The sequence below is a fragment of the Megalopta genalis genome, chromosome 7 (genome assembly GCF_051020955.1).
Source record: "Megalopta genalis isolate 19385.01 chromosome 7, iyMegGena1_principal, whole genome shotgun sequence".
Lineage (NCBI taxonomy): Eukaryota > Metazoa > Arthropoda > Insecta > Hymenoptera > Halictidae > Megalopta > Megalopta genalis.
The window spans coordinates 13,424,479-13,449,488 of record NC_135019.1 but is presented as its reverse complement, the minus strand read 5'-3'; the positions used below and the strand labels follow the sequence as shown (position 1 = coordinate 13,449,488).

Sequence of the window (25,010 nt, the reverse complement as noted above, 5' to 3'; positions counted from 1 at the left end):
AAATATCAGATTACCCAAAAATGTATATAAGCAGGCGATTTTCAGTTGCCGCTCTCTCAGTTGAATTTGGTCGCTCAGTCATTTCGTACATATACCTTCTCTCAAATAAAAGTAAAATAAAGCTTTTTAAGAAAAAGAATTAATATCATATTCATTTGAGAAATAATCCAAGCCATAATCCCAAGATTATGTGATATATCTATATTATATATTATATAATATTATATACATAATATCTTATGTAATGTATCTATATTATATATTATATAATATTACATAATATATTATGTAATGTATCTATATAGTCTATATTACAGTTACTTATATAACTACAATATAATATAATCGTATCTCCACTTCCCAAATTGTTCATTTTTGTTTACAAGCTGATGGAAAATTGAGGAGAATTTACGGTATTTGTGACCAGCACCGATGGATGCCAGTAATTGTTCAGTAAAACTGTTTTCGTGATTTCCATACGAAATAAAAATTTGTAATATTTGTTTAGACTTGCACGCGTATGAAGTTTCCATATGGGAACAATCATAAATATCGTTGAATGACATTGTTTTGTTTGTTTTCTTTACACGTTATTATTTAAGCGACAGCCGAATGTATTTTTTGTTTAACTTGTTATAAAAACTCGTGCAATACAGAGGTAAAGTAAAAGAAATTCCATTGTTTGGTCGCTCGCGATAATCCGAACAATTGCATTCTAATTATATTATTATAGCTGAATAACGGAAAATGATTGAATTTCACAAAGAATCATTTAAAGACCAATGCTTTTATGTCATTGTTGTCCGATTAACCATTTTGAATTTCGCATTCTTTAAAACATATTCGATTATATTTTTATAGAACGCTGAACCACTGTGCGACGTCTTTTGCGCACTTCGTTATTCGAATTTGTTCTCACTTTAAACCGCGACAAGAGCCAGAAGCAAATTACGAAGGGTAAGAAGAAGGGTTTGAAAGAAGTTAACAGCCTTCGGAACAACGCGAATTAAACAGGCTGTGTAGGCGTCGCGGACACGCGGGCTAAGGAACTCGATAAACACGCCGGAAGTTAGATGGTCGAGGCTCCAAGCCGATCGGGCCTTCGGGTTCGTTGTAATCTCGTTTCTATCTCGACATTGCCGGCAAATTGTTTCGGGAGGTTTGGGAGATAGCAGATCGAACTACTGCTTGCCTATACTCCGCAGTATAGTAACTACGGAAGTTTCATGGCAAAGCTTTTACACCGAGACGCTATTTGTCCGTTCCGCCGGCGTAACTAATTCAATATACACAGCGTTTCAAACTGTCGATAGGAACTAAATTGTATTTATATTTCAACTTTTCTATCGTCACGCGATAGTTCAGCTGTTAGCCACGCACCGCCACAAGATTGTAAAACACTTCTAAATTTTCAATGCTTCTTGAAATCGTGCACATTTTCCGAAATTATTGTATATCGATATACAGAATGTCTCATCCAACTTGACTATCTTGAATATCTTGCTTATTTTTTACGGTAGGGAAAAATGTCGGAATATCCGAACATCAGTCTTTTCTAAATCTATTTTTTGGGCAAAGAATACATTGATTGACACAGCCATCAATTACAATGTTAATGATAATTCCAATAACATATGCTAGAAATGGAAAATCATTTCAAACCGCGATATTTAAACCGCATGCAAGACCATTCAATATTTTGGCGTAATAGTTCATTTAAGTACCCCATTTCATTAATAATTTCACGTGCATATACGTGTATAATGGCAGCTTTTGTACGTTCAGGAAGAATGTTCTCGGAAGCAGGAAATAGTATCGATAAAAAAAGGAATAGGTCACAACCAAATTATTATTATAAATTATTATAATATTATAATATTATATATATATATATTATTATAAATAAAATATTATTTACATTAGTAGTTGTAAATTCGATGAATAAAACTTAATAATAAGCACTGCGTATTGAATATATTATCTAGAACTATTATAGAAATTTGATTTTCAAGATTTTAGTACTACTTATAAAAGATTCGAATCTCTATAACATTAAAATACTTCTAAGCACTTTTTCGAAACCTGGAAGTACTCATTCCAGGGTTCATTTTAAGTACGATCATTGAAACATTATTGGTTCTAAGTAGTATCGTAAATTCTTCCTAATTGACGTTCAGATTGTGCACAAAAATGAACAATTTGAGCGTCAATTAAGAAACATTTACTGTATTTGAACCATAGTTATTGAAATTTACTCGGTTTCGTATTGAACTCGAACCCATTTCTAGTTTAGGCCATCAGGTCTGTAATTATTTCTTGCTTAAAAGCATTTTCATTTAGACAGAATTCGTTTACCGAGTATCTCGTAGCGCGTTCCATTCGATGCGAATTCGAATCGGGTTGCGCGATTCGTGGATCCATAGATGCGGCGTGATCTCGATTGCGGAAGAATTCGTGCCCGAGGCGGTTCGTCCCGGTATGCCGCCTGCTAATTATCGATTATCTATTATTACAGGTCGGACTCGCGGACCACAGACCAATCACCACACGGGCTTCCGTGTCACACGATTTGAAATACCGGCGTTGCTAAAGATGGATTCAGTCGATTGTCTCGTTTAAAAGTTACCGCGCACAATTTTCTACCATCTTATTGTTAGACTGCCGCGTGAAATTTTCACTGGCATACAATGTGCCGCGAAAGTGTTCGAACGCCTTTTAAAACGGAACAACTTTTTTATAATTAGGCGAAGCCAATCCGAAATTTGTTCGACACGTTAGATGGACTGGTTCACTAGACAATGGCTAAAAAACTTTTCGCAGAAGTTGCAAATGCTTTGACTGACAACAACAATAAAAAGGTCTCATTTTCTAGCTTTTTCGTCTGAGCCTGTAATAAAAATGTTAAGCTTAAATCGCTTATTATAATTTTATAACAATGCGCTGTGTTTCTTCCAATTAATTTAGAGAATTTTTATTTTGCATAACGATCCGCATTCTACTTATACACGTAAAAAAATCTTGAATTTTAGATTGTTAGTAAAATGTAACGACGCTATAATTAAAATGCTTTCCCTTTATTTATTTAGACATTACTTTCGGTATTTAATATAAATATTATTCGTTGTTTCTCTGCTTTTTAAATTGTTCGTTTCTTTTTAAATACGCAAGCTTAAAATATATATTCCAAATACTTCGACCATACAGTGTCCTTTATGCAAATTTTAAAAGAAGTAATTAACATTACCTTGTTTCACTGTTCTTTCCGTAAATATTCAAATCTTTTTTAATGTAGCCAATTTATGAACAGAACAATATGCATTTTCTGAATATGAAAACTGGTACACGTAATTGTAGAGAAAAACGAATATTACTACATTCTGTTGCAATGAAATAATTGCGCTTTCTAACGCTCCCAATTAAAACCAGAACAGTTTTTTTTACAATTATTTTTTGCTACTGCCAGTCGAACAATAATGGAACCTCAACGACCCTCTTCCTTGCTTTCCCTAGTTACTAGAGATGGGATGGTCGCTTGCTTCACCTAATCACGACTCTTATTCAGCGCGTAACTTAGCCAATAATAAACAAAAGTCTGGGATCAAACAAATTTGGAAGAGGATAGGTGAAACGGGCGACCGATTCCCCCTGCCCCTTGCATTATTTAGTTTATGCGTAGTGTTTCATTTTCTTGTTTCCCGATGTATGTATTACCTTCGGGTTCTTAACCTTTTGAGCTCTGAATATTCCTGGTCGAAACAGTTCATAGGGACGGAGCGCGGCTATCGCTGACCATCGCTGGGGGCGGAATACTTTTTTGCCACACTGAAGTGACTATTCAAGGCGCAAACAGTAATAAATTATAGTGATTCTTTTGCAGAAGGTTAAATAATTAATCTTCTGATTCAATGGCTGATGATAGTGATTCACTATATTCTATTTCACTGTCGTCCCTTGTGAAATATTCCTCAAGATTTGACATTTTGTAGGGTGTCACGAATAAAAAAAAAAAATCGAACAAGTTATATTCCGCACTATCGTTGTTGACGCGAGCGAGACCGTGAGGTTCTTACATTCGCAAGGCGATACTGCTGACTGAGTCGTTTTGAATGCTTCGAGTCGCGAAAAGGTGACAGTGCAGGTAATTATTTTGAAATCTAATTGATTAGAGAGTGGGACATAAAATGGGATTTCCGTTTCGGAAATTTCCCGGGATTTTTATGACCCTAATATTGCCCAACCGCTACCTAAGGAAGGCAAATTACTAACGAGTGCCCCTGTATTAATTTTACACGAAAATAACTGCATATTGATTGAAAACATCGACAAACGCATATATGCGCCCTTAGTCCAGGCCGATGACTTAGAGAAAACACGTAAATGCGGCCTTAGGCTACACGGATGACTTTCGCCAAACGCATATATGCGTCCATAGAGCTCTAAGGGTTAACGTTGTACGTTAACGTAGCCGCTAGATATCCGTAAAAAAAATTCCTATACTCGAATAATACATTGCAAGCCTGCGAACATGAGAGTAATAATAATAATTCATAAGTGTTGAACACATACCTAAGACGTGTACGATATCTGTTTAAAAAAATCGTATGATGCAGCATAAATATAAAAAATATGTGTATAAAATATGCTACATAACGTAAAGAAAAGTTAACCAAAATGCTAATTGGTAATTACAAATAATCATGTGTTCATCAGAAGAATTTAGGGATAAAACAACGCTCATTGCATCTTGCAATTTTTGCGTCTGTTTCACTTCGATTCGATTGTTCTACGCCCCTTGACTCCCGTTGTGCGTCTCGCTCGCGTAAATAATACACACACACACACACACACACACACACACACACACACACACACACAGAGAGAGAGAGAGAGAGAGAGAGAGAGAGAGAGAGAGAGAGAGAGAGAGAGAGAGAGAAAGCACAGGTTCACGTATCTGATGTGCTCCTAATCGAAAAGGGCGACCACAGGGTAGCGAGACGTGACGTCATTCAGGTGACGTTGTTTGTTTTTATCCGGTCGAACTCGTTTCGTGGAAATTCGGTATGGCAGCTAATTTGGGGCGAATAGAAAGGGATCATTCCTGCCAATAAGGGAAACGCGTCTACCCTACTTCTACGAGGGCATTAACATAGAATACACTTTTCTCGACTGAATTCCTCTGAGCACCGGACAGCACGTGCCAATCTCTTTTCGAAACTTGCGTGCATTCGTTTCGAGGATCGATACTATCTTGTATTGAACTCCAATTCGTCTTGATCTGTACATCTGTCGCGTTATAAAAAATGAGGGGTTAATGTGCAAGAAATAGCGACGACCGTCGGTGCTCGAAAAAGTGCGATCTTGGGAGAAAAAAATAACACGAATCGCTATATTTATAGCTTTAACCCTTAGCAGACGACGACTTTTTCGGCAGAGTCAGGTAGCAGGACGAGGTGATTTTTGCAAATATGTCGAGTGTCTTATATGGTACAAACGTTATATTTCGTTAGTTTATCTATATTCACACTTTTATGAATATAATTTTACAAAAATTATGATTTGTAGTTTCGTTTGGTGTGATAGTTTATAAAACATTGACCAAGATGCATTCTTGGTTTAACTGGACATGTGTCATAGAAATAGGTCGTCTCATTGTCTTCCCTCTGGTTTGTTTCGACTGGAACAAACTTTGCAATCTTTCTTTGTGCCAGTAACAATTACATGCAGTTTTCCGTTTAGACGAATTTCGTCAGAGTTGGCCATCGAACTTGAAGATCTATCTCGTGTTTGACGAAAATCTCCTCGCAATTTGTTGATCAAAATTTTGCGAAAGTTCAAATGTGTAACTGGCTGTTCGTTCCTCTGCCTTTTTACATGTTTATAGAGAATGTACGAATTGATTAAACAAATTTCCAGTCCACGGAAAAATAATTTGCGCCACCACTTCAGGGACTTTCTCATAAAACGGTACGTTGAATAATGTTAGAGATAATAAAGTCTAACATAAACACCGACTGCCGTCTCTCACTCGCCATTCGTCCTGCCGCGCGAAACGCCGTGGCGACCGAGAGTCGCCTCTCGTCCGCAAAGGGTTAAAATAAACGAAGTTGTCCCCGACACATTTTTTGATATCAGCAAAAATAACGAAGATATTTCAATGGCGCAGGATTAAATAGACAGCTCGTGTATTGAACTTGATTCCATTCCTAGTAGTTACATTCTCCCTGCCTCTCCCGTCAATTTTCGTAGACAGGCTTCGAAAAGAATAATGGGCCTCTAGAGCCGCAATAGCGTGCGATAAAAAAAATGCATTGAGTGATTGGTCTACTCCTATAGCCCGTCTATACGCGGACCAATCAGGTGTAACGCGTAATCCAAGCGTCGATAGCTGGTGCACCGTTATCGACAGAGATCCTTTATCCGTAAAATGGAAATCACTTCTACTACCGCTTCTCTGTTCCGTCGCTTGTTTCCCCTCGTGTGTTCTATCCTGATTGCCCGTAGCCGTAATCGTAATCGTAATCGTAAACGTAATCGTAAACGTAATCGTAAACGTAATCGTAATCATACTCGCACAGCCGTTCCAGAGCGAACCGGTTCTTGATGGTAGAACCGCTTCGAACGTGGTTTTTCACGATTGATCATTTACGCTATATTTAACGGACAGTAATTCCATTTATGCTCGGTAGGAGAAAACCGCGCGCGAGCCGAGTCCGTTTTCTTAGCTTCTCCCCGTAATTGTCCAAAATAATTTCGAACGCGGCGCCCTGTAAACGTTTATCTCGTCGCGGGAGCCCGCATTGTACTCGTTCCTTTACTTCCACGCTGAAATCCTTTCATCCCGGCAGCCGGCGAGGATTCATTAACGAGAGGCGCATCCCACGCATGTGGTCCATACGTCTAGCCGCAACAGAAAGACTGGGAAATTGCGATTACGAACTACTAAACGCTCGGCAGGGCTCGGCGATGCTCGGCGCGGCGCGTCGCTGCTCGGCGATGCTCGGCACAGCGCGCCGCGCCGCGGCGTCCGCCCAATCAGAGAGTGCTGTGCACGCGATCTTCCAACCCGTTATGAACTTCACTTTCCGCCGCTGTGTGCATACGGATGAGACTCCTAGAAATGCAATTATTGCTGATCGCTATAGGGTGCTTTTCAATTCGCCCAGGCGCGGCGCTGGAATAATGTGTACGCAATACGCGTGCAACCAGATTACCTTTTTCCGTGCTGTAAATCCAAATACGCTCGCTCGATCAAGGGGCTGAGCTCGCCGATTGTAAAATATTACAGGCTGTGTCCGGCTGCGCGCGATAAACTCGTTACCTTTGCTTCCTTTTACCGAACGGTTTTATTTGCCTGCGATGTAAACGACGACTTTTATATCGTGTGTTTTTAAACCGCCGAACGTGATCTTTCTGTTACAGGTGAGTCTCGAGTATCATGTTTACGCGTCTTCAATTCGTAAGTAACACGTTCACACTTTCCAGGCCTCGAGAGTTCTCGAGAATCTGCGGAATTTTGTTGTATTCTTGGCGAAACCGAGTAGGCGCGATTTAATGTGGTGGTAAAAGTAAAACAATTGAAGGATTCTAATAGATCATTTTCAATTTATTAAGCTGATCATAGAATAATGGGAATACCTAAGTGACTGTTGCTTCGTGTAACAGGCGCAGAACATTTTTATTTTCCACGAAGATCCGCAGTCGAATTACTAACCACTTATTGTTCATCTCTAAACCTTTTCCTATTTCCTATTACGGAAGAGGCGTCGTAAAATACACGTTGGATAATAAAATAATAATATAATAATAGGGATATATAATTAATATAATGTAATTAAAATAATAATAAATTAATAATATTAAAATTAATATAATAATAAAATAATAATAAATAATAGGGATAATAAAATACACATTGTAATGATTCAACAAATCAAACATGCGTTCATGATGAAATTATTTTTGTTTTATTAAAATCGTAAACGTTTGTTTCAACAAATCTAAATGTAAGTTTAAGTTATTTTCACTTCAGATGTGATAGTGGCATACAAAAATATTTTGTATCGTGAACAACTATTACCATTAATTTATTTTATTATTATTATTCTCAACAGAATAATGTACTTATTAATAATTACTCATACTTAAATATTACTTATTAATATTAATTTACTTATTAATAATTTACTATATTATTACAGAATCATTACTATATTACGGATCTTTATGCGTTTAGGACCTGTTAAACTTCCCAAAATACATGAAATCGTGTACATCAATGATAATTATTGCTACTTCCTCTTTATTTTTATTTTTCAGAAATCTTTGAGTCTATAAGTTAATTTTTCTTATTTCATTTCCGATCAAAGTAAATATTAAAATCGAGTTTCATATAAAGATCCGCAGTTTAATCATTACTAAAGAATTTCGTTTGCCGATTTTGTTACGATGTCCATGAAGGGACACGACAATGAAGATGATCCTCTATTATTTATTTAGGCATTACGTTCAATTGACGCGTATGCAATCGCGCGCGTTTACGCGTTAACACGTTTCAGACCTCGAGAATTTTCGAGAACCTCGCGAACTTATTAACCACTTATCGTTGGTAATTGATCGTCGGCTATCGGTTGTCGAGCGCACATGTCAAACCTGTCGAAAGCAATTCGCGGCGAGCTCGTGCTTTAAATCACTTCTATAAAATGTTTAGACAGAGTGCGTGCGTGCACCTCGTACACGGAACGCATTCTAACAAGTGATGAAATGTGGTAGATGAAATGGACGTTATTATAGTAAAGCTGATCCGTCGCTGGGACGATTTCGTACGACGACAGATTCGCGAGAGAATTTCAGATCGAAAGCAATTCGGAAAGTCGTCGAGCTATTCTATCGGCGCCAGATATCGATATTTGGTATCTTAGATACCCAGCAATTTCTGTGCTTTGCCATCCAGGAGATTAGTGGTACATCGATGGAATTCCTCGTTAGCCAGAGCTCGTATTTACCAGGATAATCTATACCGCCAATTTGTTGGCGATATCTGCGGCTGTATCGGTATCCAGTCCAACACGAAATTCCGAATCAGTTGCAATTCAACCGGGTTTCTAATAATTTACGTCAATATTAGATACAAACGATAACTTCCAATTTGCGTATCGGGGCTGTCCTCTACGCACCGCTAATCTGTTCGCCAAATATCCTCTGGTATCTTTGAGGAATTTAATGTTGACAGAGGAGGATTCGTTCATGAATTGTCACACACGGTGGCAACTTCCCCCCCCCCCCAAAATTGACCACAATTTATAACTTCGCACGATTTTTATGAAAATCGGCGCTCGTGTTTTCGAGGTTATGAAATTTGAATATTTTATCAAGATAGATTCAAGATGGAAAATCAGTCATCACAGACGTACACAATTCTTGCCTACTTATTTCTTTAGAAAAATCAATAATTTTCCGATATTTTTGACTATAACTAGAACATTATAATTTAATACGACGATCTTAATTTTAAATCAGTTTTGCAATTGATTATGACAAAAATGTATTTCTTAAATTTTCGTCATAGGCTCGGACAAGAAAATTGAGAAAAATATATATTTTTAGTTCTTTTATCACGCCAACCAATTGCAATTTTTGAAGACACTTTTTTAGCCACTGTTTGGCTAATCTCTCTAGCATCCTAAAAAATTGAGATCGCTTGATCCAATTATATATATAAAAACGCTATACAATAAATTCTCCCTAAACTGCTAAATTTCGGATTGCTGTGAATTTCCCTGTGCTAGTCCTACGCCACGTGATTTATTGCCACGTCGATGCTAAGATTCGACGGAAGACAACACAAAATGGTCTGTTCGGGTGTGAGTCAGGTAAGAAGAATCGCGGAGCTACAAGGTACGTGACCAACCGCAACGTCCGTCGGGTTTTCCGTCGAATCGTGACACGTGGCCTCCGAATTGTCTTCGAATAGTGGCATGTAGCCTCCGAGTTGCTTTCGAATACAGTAATTTCTTCCTAATTCGAGCTCAGATTGCGCACAAAAATGGACAATTTGAGAAGAGAAGATACGATTATCCGAGCCTTGCGACTTGTTTTTACAATTACCGATTGTCAACAACTATAAAAACGAAACGCAAGGCTCGAATAATCGTATCTCCCTCTTCCCAAATTGCCCATTCTTTTACGCAATTAGAGCGCGAATTAGGGAGGAATTACTGTAGTGGCATGTATGTGGTTTCCGAATTGTCTTCGAATCGTGGCAAAAAATTAGAAATAAAAAAGATAAATCATCGTTTTCATTCTAGTATTACTATGTTTTCATATCAATGTACACCAATATGCTGGCCGTTGCTGCTTGCCCCGAGTTTCTATAAAAGCGAGCCGCGAGGTTCGAAGAATCGTGTCCGAGTGTCTGGCGATTACCGTTTTCAATTCCGAGCTCCGGGCCTTCTAGGGAGAATTTACTGTACCACTTTAAGAGGTGTACGAATATTTTCTACATCAACTTTATAACGAAAATAAGTCTTATATAATATTATAAATAAATAAATACATATAATTATATAATATATTATATAATAAATAAGTCATATAATGTTATAAATAAATAAATATATATAATTATATAATATATTATATAATAAATAAATAAGTCTTATATAATATTAGGAGAGGTCCTCATATTAGGTAACTTTATCCTACCATCGTGCGATCCAGCTTGTCGATTCAAAGTTGAACGCAGCTCGAATTCCCACGCTGGCGAAGTGTTCGCGAGAAGAAGTAACTTTGGAATAAATGAAATCTCTGTTTGTCGAGCAACTGTTGTGCGCGTTGATTTTACGCGTTTCCAGTTTCCCGCTGTACGCCGGGCCCTTATCAGGAAACATCGAAACTATGCTGGGGATATTACGATGAATGGAGGTCAAGCGGCGCCGGTACGATGTGTTTTAGCATCGCGAAGCCCAACGTGGGAGGCAAGAGACGAGATCGAACAGGCAACATTCATTCGGTTGTTCCGATGAATCGCGCGTCAAAAGAGGCCAGATTCAGATTTCGGCTTAGCATCGAGCGCCTCGATGCATCGGGAGTCGGGCAGCAGCAACAGCAAAGTATCACAGATTCGACTGGCTCGCATTTTTTTTCTAGATCAACGTTCGACGGTGAAATTCACTCTTTCGCGGAAAACACGACGCGTCGCGACGCGGGCCGATCGATCCGCTGGAAATTTCGCGTGCTCGCGGGAAATAATACGAATTGCTTTCTTTTTTTTTCGTTGCCACGACCTGTGATGGTCTTCCGAATTGGCTCGAGAAGCTTCCAGTGGGAGGTCCGTGGGAATTCTGGTGGCATATTCGACTTCGGGCAAACAGACGCGGTTGCAAAAACAGGAGGAGCGAGCAGAATCTCATGGCACAAGTAGTGCACGGCTAGTGGATCCAGCAGGATGAACACGAGGGATCGGTCCTTGAACTTTTTGAAATTTTTGCAACGTGCTAAATAATGTTCTGTGCCTGTAGTAACGCAATTCTATAAAATCTCAGACCTTTGTTCCTTCGTTTATGGGTATTACGGGGTTGGGAAGCCGTTTCCTCAGTTATTACTGAACTGCGGATTTTATGTATTTTGAGAACAAATTGACATCTTACAAAATTTCATGTCGATCGATCCAATCTTGAGAAAGTTGTTCCGTTGTGAAAAGTATCCCGATACTTTCGTGAGTCGCTGTATGTCACGGTTACGTTTCGTTCCTCTGCCTCATCCATCTCGAGGCACTGCGATGAGAAAAGAGTATGGCTGCGTCGTGGAAATTCAACCGGTACGGATTTCGTATTCAATTAAACCGTGCATCGCCATATTTATCGCGCGCGATAACGTGTTCCCGAAAAAATAATACTTCGACGCGGGAAGGCGACGCCGCGGAAAATGTCTGCATAAATCTTGCCGCGATGTCGTCGGAAACGCAAGGAGGATAGCCGGCGCGGCGAGCCGAAATTTTCGGGCTCGGTTCCCTTCCACCGGGCAGATAGCGGTCGTATCCTTTTTGTTTCGCCTAACCCGGCCCTCGCCTCGGTTTCTAGTTACGCCGCGAGTTTCGCCGACTCGCAAACTTTATCGGACTCCAATGATGCATCGTCCGGAAACGGCGAGGGTGGTTCCTGGTCGGAAGTGCGGCACATACGTACAACCCTCGCCTCCCTGTACGTGTATCCGAGTCCCGTGTTATTGTGTCTAGCCACGACACAGTCCGCCGGCGCACAAATACTTTACGTTCGTTAGCGACGACAAAGCGCGTTGCATCGGGGGGCCCGCGGACTTTATTATTTGATCTCCGGCGTCTCGCGATTGTGATTTGCGACTCGCGATCGGCCCGGCAGAATTCACGGAATATGTACTCTGTGCTCTACGTCGAAACGCAAATCCGTTTTCGCCGACGATGGAATAGAAAAGAGTCCGAGGAAGGAGGGAAAGGAACAAAGGCGGCTCGTTACACGCTCGGGTTGGTTTCGCAAATAGGGATGGGATAGTGGAGCTGGTTACTGTGGGCTGACCGATTGCTCTGCCTTTGGTTCGTTTTCGGGCATAATTAACTATACAGGGTATCCCAGGTTTTAATGTTCAAACTTTGTTAGTGTATTCTATGGCACAAAGTAAGAAAAAAATGTTACGTAAACATAGGTCATATAGAGCTTTATTAAGAAGTTATAACAAAAATTCAGAATAGGAAGAGTAATCAACTAAAAAAAAAATAAAAAATAAAAAAAAATCTTCGATCGATGTCAATCATGTATTGTCAACAACGGTTATTAATACATTTCGGAATGTATTAATAAACACAGCTTACATAAACACACGGCATGTGCTGATCTATTCAAGCCAATGCTCGCAGTAACAGCAAGTTGATTACTATTCCTATTCTGAATTTTTGTTATAACTTCTTAATAAAGCTCTATATGACCTATATTTACATAACATTTTTTTCTTACTTTGTGCCATAGAATACACTAACAAAGTTTGAACATTATAACTGGTCGCCCCACAGTAATCAGCTCCACTATCCTACACGAATTTGTATCCTCGACAACTATTACCATCAATTTATTTTATTATTAATCTCATCAGACATTCGTGTTGTTGATCATCATTACTAGACTTGTGGTCTTCATGCATCTAGGCCATGTTCTTTCTAAAACACATAAAATCATGTAGATCACTGAATAAGATATATTAAATTTTTTATTGAAAAATACACAAAATAACAGAATAAAAAGATTCAATATGTCTTATTCGATAAGTGTAAAGTTAATTATGCCCGAAAACAAACCAAAGCACAGCAATTGATCACCCCGCAGTCAGCAGCTCCTACTACCCTATAGAAAGCTCGCTTCGCGTCGGAGCCCGATCGCTTTAAATTCTCGGCCAAACTCTTCTGCCGAAGACGAAGGCTGCAGTCACACCTGGTTCGGCGGTCTGATCGATAATCCCAAGAGCGAAGTAGCTGCCTCGCGAGAGAGGTCCTTGACTAACGATCGTTTCTCGTGAGGGTGTGCGATACAAGGATGCGCGAAAGAGCTGGACGCTAACCGAAGAATAAGAGGAGGGGATGACGAGAGTTACCGGTATGGCAGGGCAGTTCAGGAGGGTGGCTCAGAAGGGTGGCCGAGGAGGGTAGCCCGGGAGGATAAAGGGTTCCTCGAGCGCGGCGAGATTGGATGAGCTTGGATAATTAGCAAAACAGCGGAACTCGGTCGTTAGTGGCTCCTTCCTGCAATGTTCCTCTGTCGTCTTCTGTCGTCCGCAGGCTACCGATGATTCAACACAGTGCACGTCTGATTTTAGTCGGGAATAGGGTAGTGAAGCCGGTTACTGTGGGCTAGCCGACTACCGTGCCTTTAGTATATTTTCAAGCATAAATAACTTTACATTTATCGAATAAGATATATTAAATTTTTGGGTTGTGCGTATAATATAATGTAATATATAATATATAATATAATGTTATAATATTATATAATAATATATAATAATATATATATGATATATATTATAATATATAATATAATATAATGTTTAAAAGTAGAAGTTTACACGGTTTCGGTTCAGCTACACTGCTGAACGTAAATTATATTTTTGTTATTCGTGACCCTTACGAGTTACGGAGGTCAACTTGGTTTTTTTAAATGGATAATGGTTTATGGAAAATAGCAGTTTTTGACAAGATATCATTTCGACTGCAAGTGACCTCTACTAACTAAATATGTCTTGTCTCCGACTACCGTGCCTTTAGTATATTTTCAAGCATAAATATAACTTTACATTTATCGAATAAGATATATTAAATTTTTGCACTCATAAATTCAATTAATCGTTTATTTGTTAAAATTCAACATGCAAAAAATGGATGTTCTTAAAATATCACAAGAATTATTTCAATTTTTTGATATTGGATCCGTGAAAAAGCTTGTGAAAAAGTTTAAGAAAGAATACTGAACGAATGAAGATCAATTTTTCATAAAATAAATCGTTCTAGGTAAGATAACCTAGAACGATTTATTATTATTTAGTAACATGACTGATTGTGTTGGTAAAAAGAATTCAGATTACGGAAAAATAAAACAGTGACTATTTATCTGAATTTTTGTTTTTGGTTTCAATTTTAGTAATTTATTTACTGTGAATTTTATTTTATATTTTATTTTTTATTTACTGTGTAAATGACGCATCGATCGAAAAATAGGTTCAATTATTGTGTAAAGTAAATAAATTACCGTACCGCCTACCACAGGATAGGCCTACATAACCTCGAATTTCAAATTATCTCTGTCATATTTTCAATGAGAAGAAATATGTAAATATGAAATTTTCTTAAAGCAGTCATCTCTAATGTGGTCTCTTAAACGACATATTACGATATTACATTTTCTTTATAGAAAATGAAATTGATTGGAGTATGTCAAACATTAAATTTATCGTGCACAATTATTGAGGCTCGGCATTCGGAGCGAGGGCACAGTAACTGATCTTTGTAGATAAATAGGCGTACATTCTTTCTCCTAATATTCAAAGAAGCTTCGATATATATTTGTCTCACGATAAAAGGAACTTTCAAATTTACCCTCAAATTCCTAAGAAATCTCAATTAAATTGCTAAAATTATTCTTAGTTGCGGATACTTTTAGTCCGCGAACAGGGCACAGTAATTGACTCCTCTACCTTACTCTCCGAAAAACAGGCTCGACTTTTTCTCTTCGTATTCTCATTCGTTGTACCGTGACAATCGATGGAATTTCTCGTGCAAACAATCACTGGGTTGTTCGACTCTCTTCCCCGGCGATACCAAAGTACGATAGTTTGTCTGTAGCACGCATTACGGAGCCGCACGCGTTCGTTGTTCCGCGACTACGACCGAAATATCGGCAAAGATTCGGCCGGTTGTTGGCGGAGCATTCGTCATTCTACAAAGGGACCCTCGAAACAGCAGGAAACTGCTGCGCTACTTGCATATGAATAGCCCGCGAATAATTCCGAAATGAACCATTAAACATTAAAGAGACTCTTGAAGCACGTGAATGGCCGCCGCCGTAGCTGCCGTAATATTCTCGAAACTTTAAATTCGAATTAAACTTCGCGTAACACGGCACCGACGCGTTTACGTCTGTCTAATTGCGTGCTGCCGTCGAATCCCGTTCTCGCATTGTACGCGCCGTCGGGAACGTGTGTGTCGCCCCGAAGAACACCCAAATCGGATGATATTATTTTCGGATTCGACCGATATCGATCCTTTGCGTCCCCGTAATTCTGCTCGCGTAAATGTAGAACGCTGGTCTACGACATACGGTAGAATCGAGACGATCGATACGGGAATAGCACGACGCGAAGAGGTGAACAGCATTTGACCGGCCTTTCCCGTGTACGGTCGTAAAGAAATTCGGGGACACGGGTTCCTAGATGTCCATAGAGATACTTACTTTACCGAGTTCGTCCATTTCGCCGGGTCGTTGCCTTGGAAAATTCACGAACGCGAAGTAACACGTGTCCCCTTCCCCCCACCGCCGCGAGTCTGTTGTCCTGCCGAAACCTCCGGAGGGGCCTCTGTTGTCCCGAACTTCGTCATTGCTTCGAGAACGGAGAACAGAGCGGATCGATCTCGACTTTTAACCTTCCTAAGCGGTTTCAACGGAGGCTCGATAAATTCACGAATTAAGCATTTCTATGCAGTTAACAGACTTTGGCGGGATCGCATTCTCGAGAATCTATAGGCTGATATTTCGAATGCAAGCTGGGTTCTGCGCTCTGGTTCGCAAGGGCTATTACGATCCTGGATGCGGCGCGACACGACTCGACTCGACGCGACGCGACACGACGCGACACGACGCGACTCGAGGCGGCCCGACCGATTCCAGATCCTTGTCGGATCGATGCCGCGAACAGGAATGGTGCGAACGAGATATTAATTTGCATCGTTCGAGCGTCCTCCCATTCTAGTGGGCCAGACTTAATTATTCTGCCAATCTGACTGCATATTGGACCGATTGTGAGCGAAGACGAGAATTCGACGGTACGTAATTATTGAAGATTGCCAGGAACGGTGGGCCGCCGATGCAACATTAACCTTTTAGGCACGACGCGCCACTATAGTGGCTTCCGCGGATGTCATCTTTCAGAACGACACGCCACTATAGTGGCTTTCGCGGATGTCATCTCTCTGGACGACGCGCCACTATAGTGGCTTGCTTTGAACCAAATAATCGTCTTCGTATGCATTGTTTCACACTTCTTTTGTCTTCGCATCGATTTACAACAGTCTACAGGATGTCCCAAAAATGTCTCGCAATCCGGAAATGGCGGGTTCCTCGGATCATTTGAAGCAACTTCTTCCTTTACAAAAATGTTCTCCGAGGCACCGTTAACGAGTTATTAACGAAAAACAGTGACCAATAAGAATCGAGTACGGCTGACGCGAGGCGGCCCAGCTAACCAGCGCGCGATGCCCAGTTCCACTCATTGGCTCGATCGCCTCGCGCCAGCCGAGCTCGCCTCTCATTGGTCACTGTTTTTCGTTAATAACTCGTTAACGGTGCCTCGGAGAAAATTTTGTTAAAGGACAAAGTTGTTTCAAATGGCATTTTCAATTTTTGGGACACCCTGTATATACAGTATCAGACTCTGTACAATACACATCAGACTCTGCCGTCCAGAGAAATAGCCTCGCGCAGAATTCAGTCGTACCTAAAAGGTTAATTGCTAACGTGCCCGTGTACCGTGGCAAAACGCGATGGAAAATTACCGCGAGTTCACGCGTGTTCGCATGTTTTCGAACGGATAGATTCCGGCTGAGAAAAGCGGAATTTCGCGTTGCTCGGAGTCGATAATCAGTTTTATGGAACAAATCGTGACCACGAGGCTTTCGTAGCGCCACGCTACGATCGAACGTTAAGCCCCGCGTTCGTTTAGGGTCGCAAGATTTGTTGCGCGCGAAGAGTTTCCCGGCGAGCGGCACGCTGGTTTCCGGGATTCGGGAAAAGCGTCGGCCACCGTTGCCCGGTCGTTACTAGAAATCACCGTTTGTCGTTGGTGCGCGGCAATCGGATTCACCGTGTAAACGTGTAACACGCTCGATTAATCTATTCCGTCCCACGCTCTGTTAACAATGTTGACGCTGCGGTCGTCACGATTTGTCGGATCTGTAATCGAATAATTCGAATCGCAAAGTTTTCCACGCGCCGCGAGCGCTCCCGCGATCCCTTCTTGTGCCTCGTTTCCTGTTCAGCGATCCCTGCGGGCCGTTTTTATTCGATACGCGCGCGCCATGCTCGATTTACACCAACATGCAATGCTGCCTTTTCCTAAACAGTCGGGCGAAACGCAATTTTCGAAGGATGTAGCAACGAACAGCTGCTGTAGCATATACATATTGTATACATTGTGACGAACGTGTCTGAAAATGCATGGGTTGTGCGTGTATATATATATATATATATATATATATATATATATATATATATATATATAATAATATATAATGCATAATTATAATATAATTATAATATAATATAATAATATATAATGCATAATTATAATATAATTATAATATAATATAATAATATATAATGCATAATTATAATATAATTATAATATAATATAATTATATATAATATAATGTTTAAAAGTAGGAGTTTACACGGTTTCGGTTCAGCTGCACTGCTGAACGTAAATTATATTTTTGTTATTCGTGACCCTTCCGAGTTACGGAGATCAACTTGGTTTTTTTTTAATGGATAATGGTTTATGGAAAATAGCAGTTTTTGACAAGATATCATTTCGACTGCAAGTGACCTCTACTAACTACATATGTTTTGTCTCGTGCGAGTGATGCAGAATATTTTTGCTTTTCATAAGAATTACTGGTTGTTGTCGGGTAACACACATACTAACATAACACATGCATAACTGAAATCGATCGAAATTGATTTTTCGTTCTCGCGGATACGGTGGTCGCGATCTTCTTCATAAATAAATGTCAAGAATCGGGGTAGCTGACCTCAGCGCATTCGTCTTTATTTGGACGATCGGATCGAAGAAAATTGAACGATGTCAGCGACATGGACCGTGCCGGATTTCAAGTTTGAAGAAGCTCTTCCAGACTACTCGAGCCGGCCGTCCTTCTTCCACTACTTTTGAAACAATTTAAGTACCACCGTTTCATAGAACTTCGCTGGAAGTTTCTTGATTGCTGAACCCTAGAGTATAAATAGACGTTTCGCGAAAGTTTTCCCGGCAAGCATTTTCCAAAATTGTAACTGAAAGGAAAATCTGCAGCGGCGTCGCTTATAATTCGACATCCTAGCGGACGATCTATTCGCATCCGAAGCTAAACCGGTCGGGAAATCGGATTTCTTTTCCACAATAATCCGTTTTAAATTTGGATCGCGTGATTTGCGAGTTGCGTTCGTTGGATCGTTCGTCAGCAGCGAACGGTACTCTGCGAAATACCCCAGCGACGCAATTGAGAACGCCAGGGGTTTGTAAACGAAACTCGCCTCTTGTTACTCGGCGAATCAACTAGACTCGTGGGCCAGGAAACTCGGAGTCTACGCGCCGCGCCGCGCCGCACCGCGCCAGTCGGCTCACTTGGTCGAATAACTGCATCGATGTACAGATCCGTTCGTTCGTCCCCCCCACCTGTATATTAATTACGCGCCGTTCCGGACACGGTCGACTGGACGGCATAAAACCGTGTATTTCCAGAGGAACGGCGCGACAGCGCTCGCACAACAATACGCGTGATTTATTTTAATAATTTAACTAACCCGTCAAACCGGGCCGCCGAGTTTCACGAGCCATCGAATTTTCCTTTTCCGCCTTCCTTTCCATTGAATTCCCTACGCCCGTGCACTCGCGCACGATGCTCCCAAGTCACGACGGCGTACACGACCAAATATTAAAACCGGCTCACGGTGAATTAAAACTATATTTCACGACCTATGTCTGTTCGGGTGTTCCGCGCGAATCGCTGACGTTGTTGCAGACGACGCCGATACAACGCGCGGCGACGCGACCCGACGCGACACGACGCGACCCGACGCGAAGCCAGATGAATCGTACGCTTGTATCTGCCGGCTGTGTCCACCGTTATCCCCGAACATTTCGCGCAGTGCTTGCTAAGCATCGGCGGCAACTCGCGAGCAAATCGTGCTCCTCCTAGCTTCATCTCCGTCGCCGACTTCGCTCGCAAGGAAACTAACACGCTTGCAGCAGCATCGCATCATTAACACGTTCGAGGACGGCAGCGAATTTGTCGAAACTCCGGTTACAACCAGCACCTGCGACTTAATAGACTACAGTGTTATGTTTATGCGAACTCGCGTTTTCATGGCGCAACTGCGAACGCGGCGGGCTAACTTGGTATACAACGGATGCACCGTTTATGGACGCGCTGTACAGGATTTTATGTAACACGGTTAAATTTACATTGGCTCGGAAGCCAGCATGTAAATTTAAATGTATGGGACTTTTCTTGTGTTTTCTGGTATCGACTCGAGAGTACAGAGTTAATGATAATAATAATATTGTTTATTCTTTAGCGGCGTGAATCCTTTGTTATTGCACACAAAATAATAGACGGTACACGAGTAAAAATATATAGTAACAATTGTAAGAATATATTAGGGTGTCCCATAAGTTCTTTCCGCGCCGCGCTATGAATGAATCTAACTGGCTGTGTTTATATAAACACGCAGGCATATCTCTTGGCTGTTTAGGGTATCGGTTTCAGTCGTTCCAGAGCTCTTTTAGAGTACATTTCGTGGGTGACAAAGTTCCTTATAAAAATTTTTCTACGCCGTTCAATATGGATAGCCAAAAGAAGCATTTGCGGCATGTTATGCTTCATTGCTTTGACAAAAAAGTGATAGGGCAAAAGACACTGCAAACGAGATTTGTACCGTTTACGGTGGTGGTTCTACGACTATCAGGACAGTCCGCGATTGGTTTAACCCTTTTAGCACCGAGCGAAAGAAGCGTACCTAGGCGAAGAATACTGGGCCGAATAGGCGAATTTGTAGAGGTTTGCGAAAATGCTCGTAAAAACCAAAGTAGGCGTGATATTTACAAAATTCAAAAAGCAGCATATTGCGAAAGGAATGGAGAATAAATCAATACCAATGAAGTTTCGATATTTGTTAAAAATCATAAGAATAACATAAGTATAAGACAATAAAAATCGTACAAAGTAATTTCTCTTTTTCAAAACGTAATTGCACATAGAAAAAATCAACATGTTCAGAAATTGGTACGTAAAAAATAAATCGAAATATTCTATTAGTTTGGATATGTTTGGTGGCAAATGTTTAGGGCCGGGTATTTCCGAAAATAACGGGCGCGGGTTATATTGGCTATCGTTTTCAACATTTACTTTCCTGAAATTCGTGAAAGATTCACTCTGGCATATACAGACCCTCGGCACGAAACAACATAAGATATAACAAAAAGTTGATCTAATAAACATTTTTTCACTTGTGTTGCATCGAATATGAACCATTTTAACATTTTATGAAGTTATACTTAAACACAGATCTTTTGTGATGAGTATAATAAGGCTCTAACAGAGGCGCAACGATATATCGTCGTGCGGTGCTAAAAGGCTTAAGAGATTTAGAGCTGGCAATTATGATTTGAAAGACGAAGACCGCAGCGGCCGTCCAACAACGACGGACGCGGACCTTATCAAAGATATGCTCGCTGAAAATCCGCGATATAGTGTCGCGAGATAGCAGATGCCACTAATATACCCAGAACAACGGTACATAAGCATTTAATCAAGATGGGATATGCGAATCGATTCGAAGTTCCACACCGTCAAATTTTCATCACGACAACGCAAAACCGCATGTTGCGTTGTTCGTAAGACAAAAATTATTGCAGTTTGATTGGGACGTTCTACCTCATCCTCCGTATTCCCCAGACATTGCTCCATCCGATTATTACTTCTTCTCGTAAAAAATTCTCTGTTCTTCTCGATAAAAAATTCTCACCGTGAAAAACGGTTCAAGTTCTTAAGCGAAATAAAAACGCACCTTGATCGATATTTTGCAAATAAGCCTCGACAATCTTGGAAGGACGGCTATAATGAGGCTTCTTGAAAGATGGAAGAAGGTAATAGAGCAGAACAGTTCATATATAACACAATAAATCAACCTTAAACAACAAATATCGTGTAATCGTTTCGCATCAGAAAAAAGGAAAGAACTTATGGGACACCCTAATATAATAATTGTAAGAATGATAATGTTAGTAGTAATAGTGATCGTGATGGCATTAAGTTAAGAATTAAGGATAGCTGCGTACAACAGTGATGGCAGAGCGTTGAAACGAGGTGAAGGAATTATAAAAGCAGTCGAGAAATTAGCAATAACGATTGGCATTGATGAATACATATTCTATGCGACGCGCTTCTGTGAGAAAGAGAGGAGAATGTCTAAGGAATATCTGAAGAATATCTTCAGTTACAAATTCAATTAGTAGTAATTATTTAATTAGTAATAATTACAATATTATATATATAGTAATTACAATTCCAATTTGTGTAGTAATTCAATTTCGTAATTCAATTACATTCTACTTCAATTACATAGTAATTCAATTACATTCTACTTCAATTACATAGTAATTCAATTTGGCAATTCAATTACATGGTGCAAACCTTTCGGTTAATTCAATTGCTAAGTATTTGAATCGCGAGTACACAATGTAAAATTGAATTGTAATGTAATTGAAAAATTTTTTAATTATAATTTCTTCAGTAATTCGATTGTAATGATCCAAAATTCTGCTCGAGCAAGCCTTGTCAAAGTAAGAGAATAGATATAACGAGCTGAAGCGGGATACAAGGCGATGTTAGCACGTTGATCAGCGACTGACTAGAGAACGTTTAAAATATGATTAAAATAATAAAATGTAATAATTAGATAAACCAAGTTTACACTTTTTGTATTTACTTCCCATAAATATGTGATATTGAGTCAATTTAACCCAAAATTTATTCGTAACACTATACAAATTTTGCATAAAGGTCAACACTAAACCTACCGAATCCTAAAAGTAACTAACGTGTGTTATTTTTGGACTACGGATTTTATGCTACTGTGACAAAAATGAATAAGTCAAATACAAAACTTCATAGTTTGTGGCATTAGAAGAATTTATGGATATGGTTACATTATCTCCAGCTGATTTCAATTGTTAAAAGAGGAAAGACATTTTTATTTAACTTGTACACTTCTTACAGTTAATTTGGACAATTTTTATCTTGTACAAAAATCCTTGGTCTAATTGCTTTATAACGATGAAAGGACCGAAATTTATTCAGTCGGTACAATTAATTTTTCAATCTTCATTTTGTACAAATATCCACGGTCTAGTTGCTTTATAAAAATGAAACGATTGCATTTATTTAGACCGCTATTATAACATATACTTGGATTAGAAAATTTAGTCAATTATTTTCCATAAAGAAGTATGTATTTAAAATTTCAGCGACTTTAAAATGAAAAGTTTGAAACCGGTTACTTTGATCGGCTCGGTGGATTTAGTATTAAAGGGATACTGAATCAGAGAAAAAAACCGCGCAATGAAGAAAATTTCATTCTGAATATGTAATTTACGCCTGGCCTTTATAATTATAACATCCACAATGACTGAGATTTTTCTCATTAAAATGAGTCCAAACACGATGCAAATCGGACTAATTTGAGCTATTTACGGATTCATTAATGGACAATCTATAGAGTGAATCGTGTAACTTGCAACTTTTAACTTTTTAATCGTGTAACTTGCAACTTTTAACTTTTAAAAAATTGTTAAAGCCATCCATCCAAAGGCGAGTAAAGGTTCTTTTATATGTAGAGAGGTTTCCAAGTTTTCGAGATCATCTAATTTAAAGTTATTTAAGGTGCGCAAATTAACTGTATCTCACCCTGTATAATAAGGAATTCTTCGATAAAGCTAGTCCAATTCGCATCGCGTTTGGACTCATCTTAATCAGAAGAATCTCAGCTATTCATGGGTGCTACAATTACGAAAGTAAGGCGAACATTGCTGCAAATAAAATTGTCTTCCTTGCATGTTTATTTTCTCGGTCGCGACAGTGGGACTGGCTCGTGTAGATTTAACCGTACGGATTTCACGTAAATTCAACCGTGCACCGGTATAGCAAAGAATCATTTTTTTTTTCAAATTTCCTCGAACTTTCGTTTGAATAAGTGTCGAGTTGCCGTCTCGGATGCGCTCTGGTTAAAATAACGTTTTTCGACAGCAGTAATTTACCGACAGCTTTTTCCGTAGCTCGGCAATTAGTCGTTGATACGACTGGTTAGAGGACGAAGGACGGCTCTTGAGGTACGCTCACCGTCGTCCTCTTCGAGGATCGAATTATCTGCTTAATGGGTGGTAATTGCTGCAAAGCTGCACTTACCGCAGCAGCTGCTCGTGCTTGCACTTGGCGCAATTAGGTGCTCCGTCCGGAACAACCACTTTTCTGCAGTCATTAGAAGGGCGTAACGAAATTTTGGAATTTTCAAGAGGCTCCGCTCGTTTTTATTAATCGAGTTTACGCGCTCGTGATCGCGTGCGCGCGCGCACCTGTATATACCAGCGTTTTATAATACATACTATGAACATTTTACAGGGGTCGAACGTTTATAATCGCGGAACCCTCTCGTCTGTCCTGTCCCGTCGGTAACGAAACGTTTACGAGCCTCGAAACGATCGTAATTCACACTCGCGAGTCCTAGTTTGTTCGCCGCCAGGCGAAGGCGAAGCGAAGACGGAGCGAAGGAACGCGTCTCCCTCTCTGTGTTCGTTAATTCCACGATGGTGGGGTTCGTTTGTTAATCTCGACCGCCTTTTCCAGGTACAGGTTAGTGGTCGAAGGCGTGGGACAATAACGCGGTTGATTGTGATGGAACCCGTGCCGCGCTGCTGGTATTAGAAGCTCATTGTTCCGCGAAGCGGCTTTTCCCTTTGGTTCACCCCCTTCAACTTATTCCGCAGTTCTAATGTCGATGCGCGATTCTCCCGCGAACTTCTTGGATCTGTTTTCCTTTCTGGCATCATAGAACAGACTGCGGGTTGATTGCGGGCACAATCAATTCCTGTGACAAGTATTTCAACCACGTTCACAATCACTTCTTCGTTCTTCTTCCACAGTGTCGGACAAACGGTATTTTGACACCCTTCGCTCCAACGCAACAACTTTTTTGCAACTGGATTAAATGAGTAGAATTTTTTTTAGATGATAAAAGGAGCAGTCTACTGCAAAATGACTAAAATATTGTTCTTTAATTTAAATATTACTAGAGACCTCTCCTTCTCAGTTTTGCTCCTTACTGTATTTCAGTTCGGGTCTGTGGCAATGCCTGTGACTATGCCCACATATCAAGTAATTAAAACGAGGGATATAATTTAAAAAACAAGAATGGGTAATGTATTGGGTTGGCAACTAAGTAATCGCCGAT

General features: G+C 40.0%; 1 protein-coding gene and 1 long non-coding RNA gene across 2 annotated transcripts in view; one reads left to right on the top strand and one right to left on the bottom strand.

The window, feature by feature from the left end:
• Positions 1–25,010, top strand: part of LOC117221774 (uncharacterized) — a 196,436-nt gene that overhangs the window by 30,271 nt on the left and 141,155 nt on the right. The window lies entirely within an intron of this gene.
• The window catches only part of LOC117221779 (uncharacterized), a 176,645-nt gene continuing 164,719 nt past the window's right edge, over positions 13,085–25,010 (bottom strand). Inside the window, exon 3 of the long non-coding RNA XR_013033913.1 lies at positions 13,085–13,183. This is a non-coding gene — a long non-coding RNA (uncharacterized LOC117221779). The remainder of the gene's footprint in view (positions 13,184–25,010) is intronic.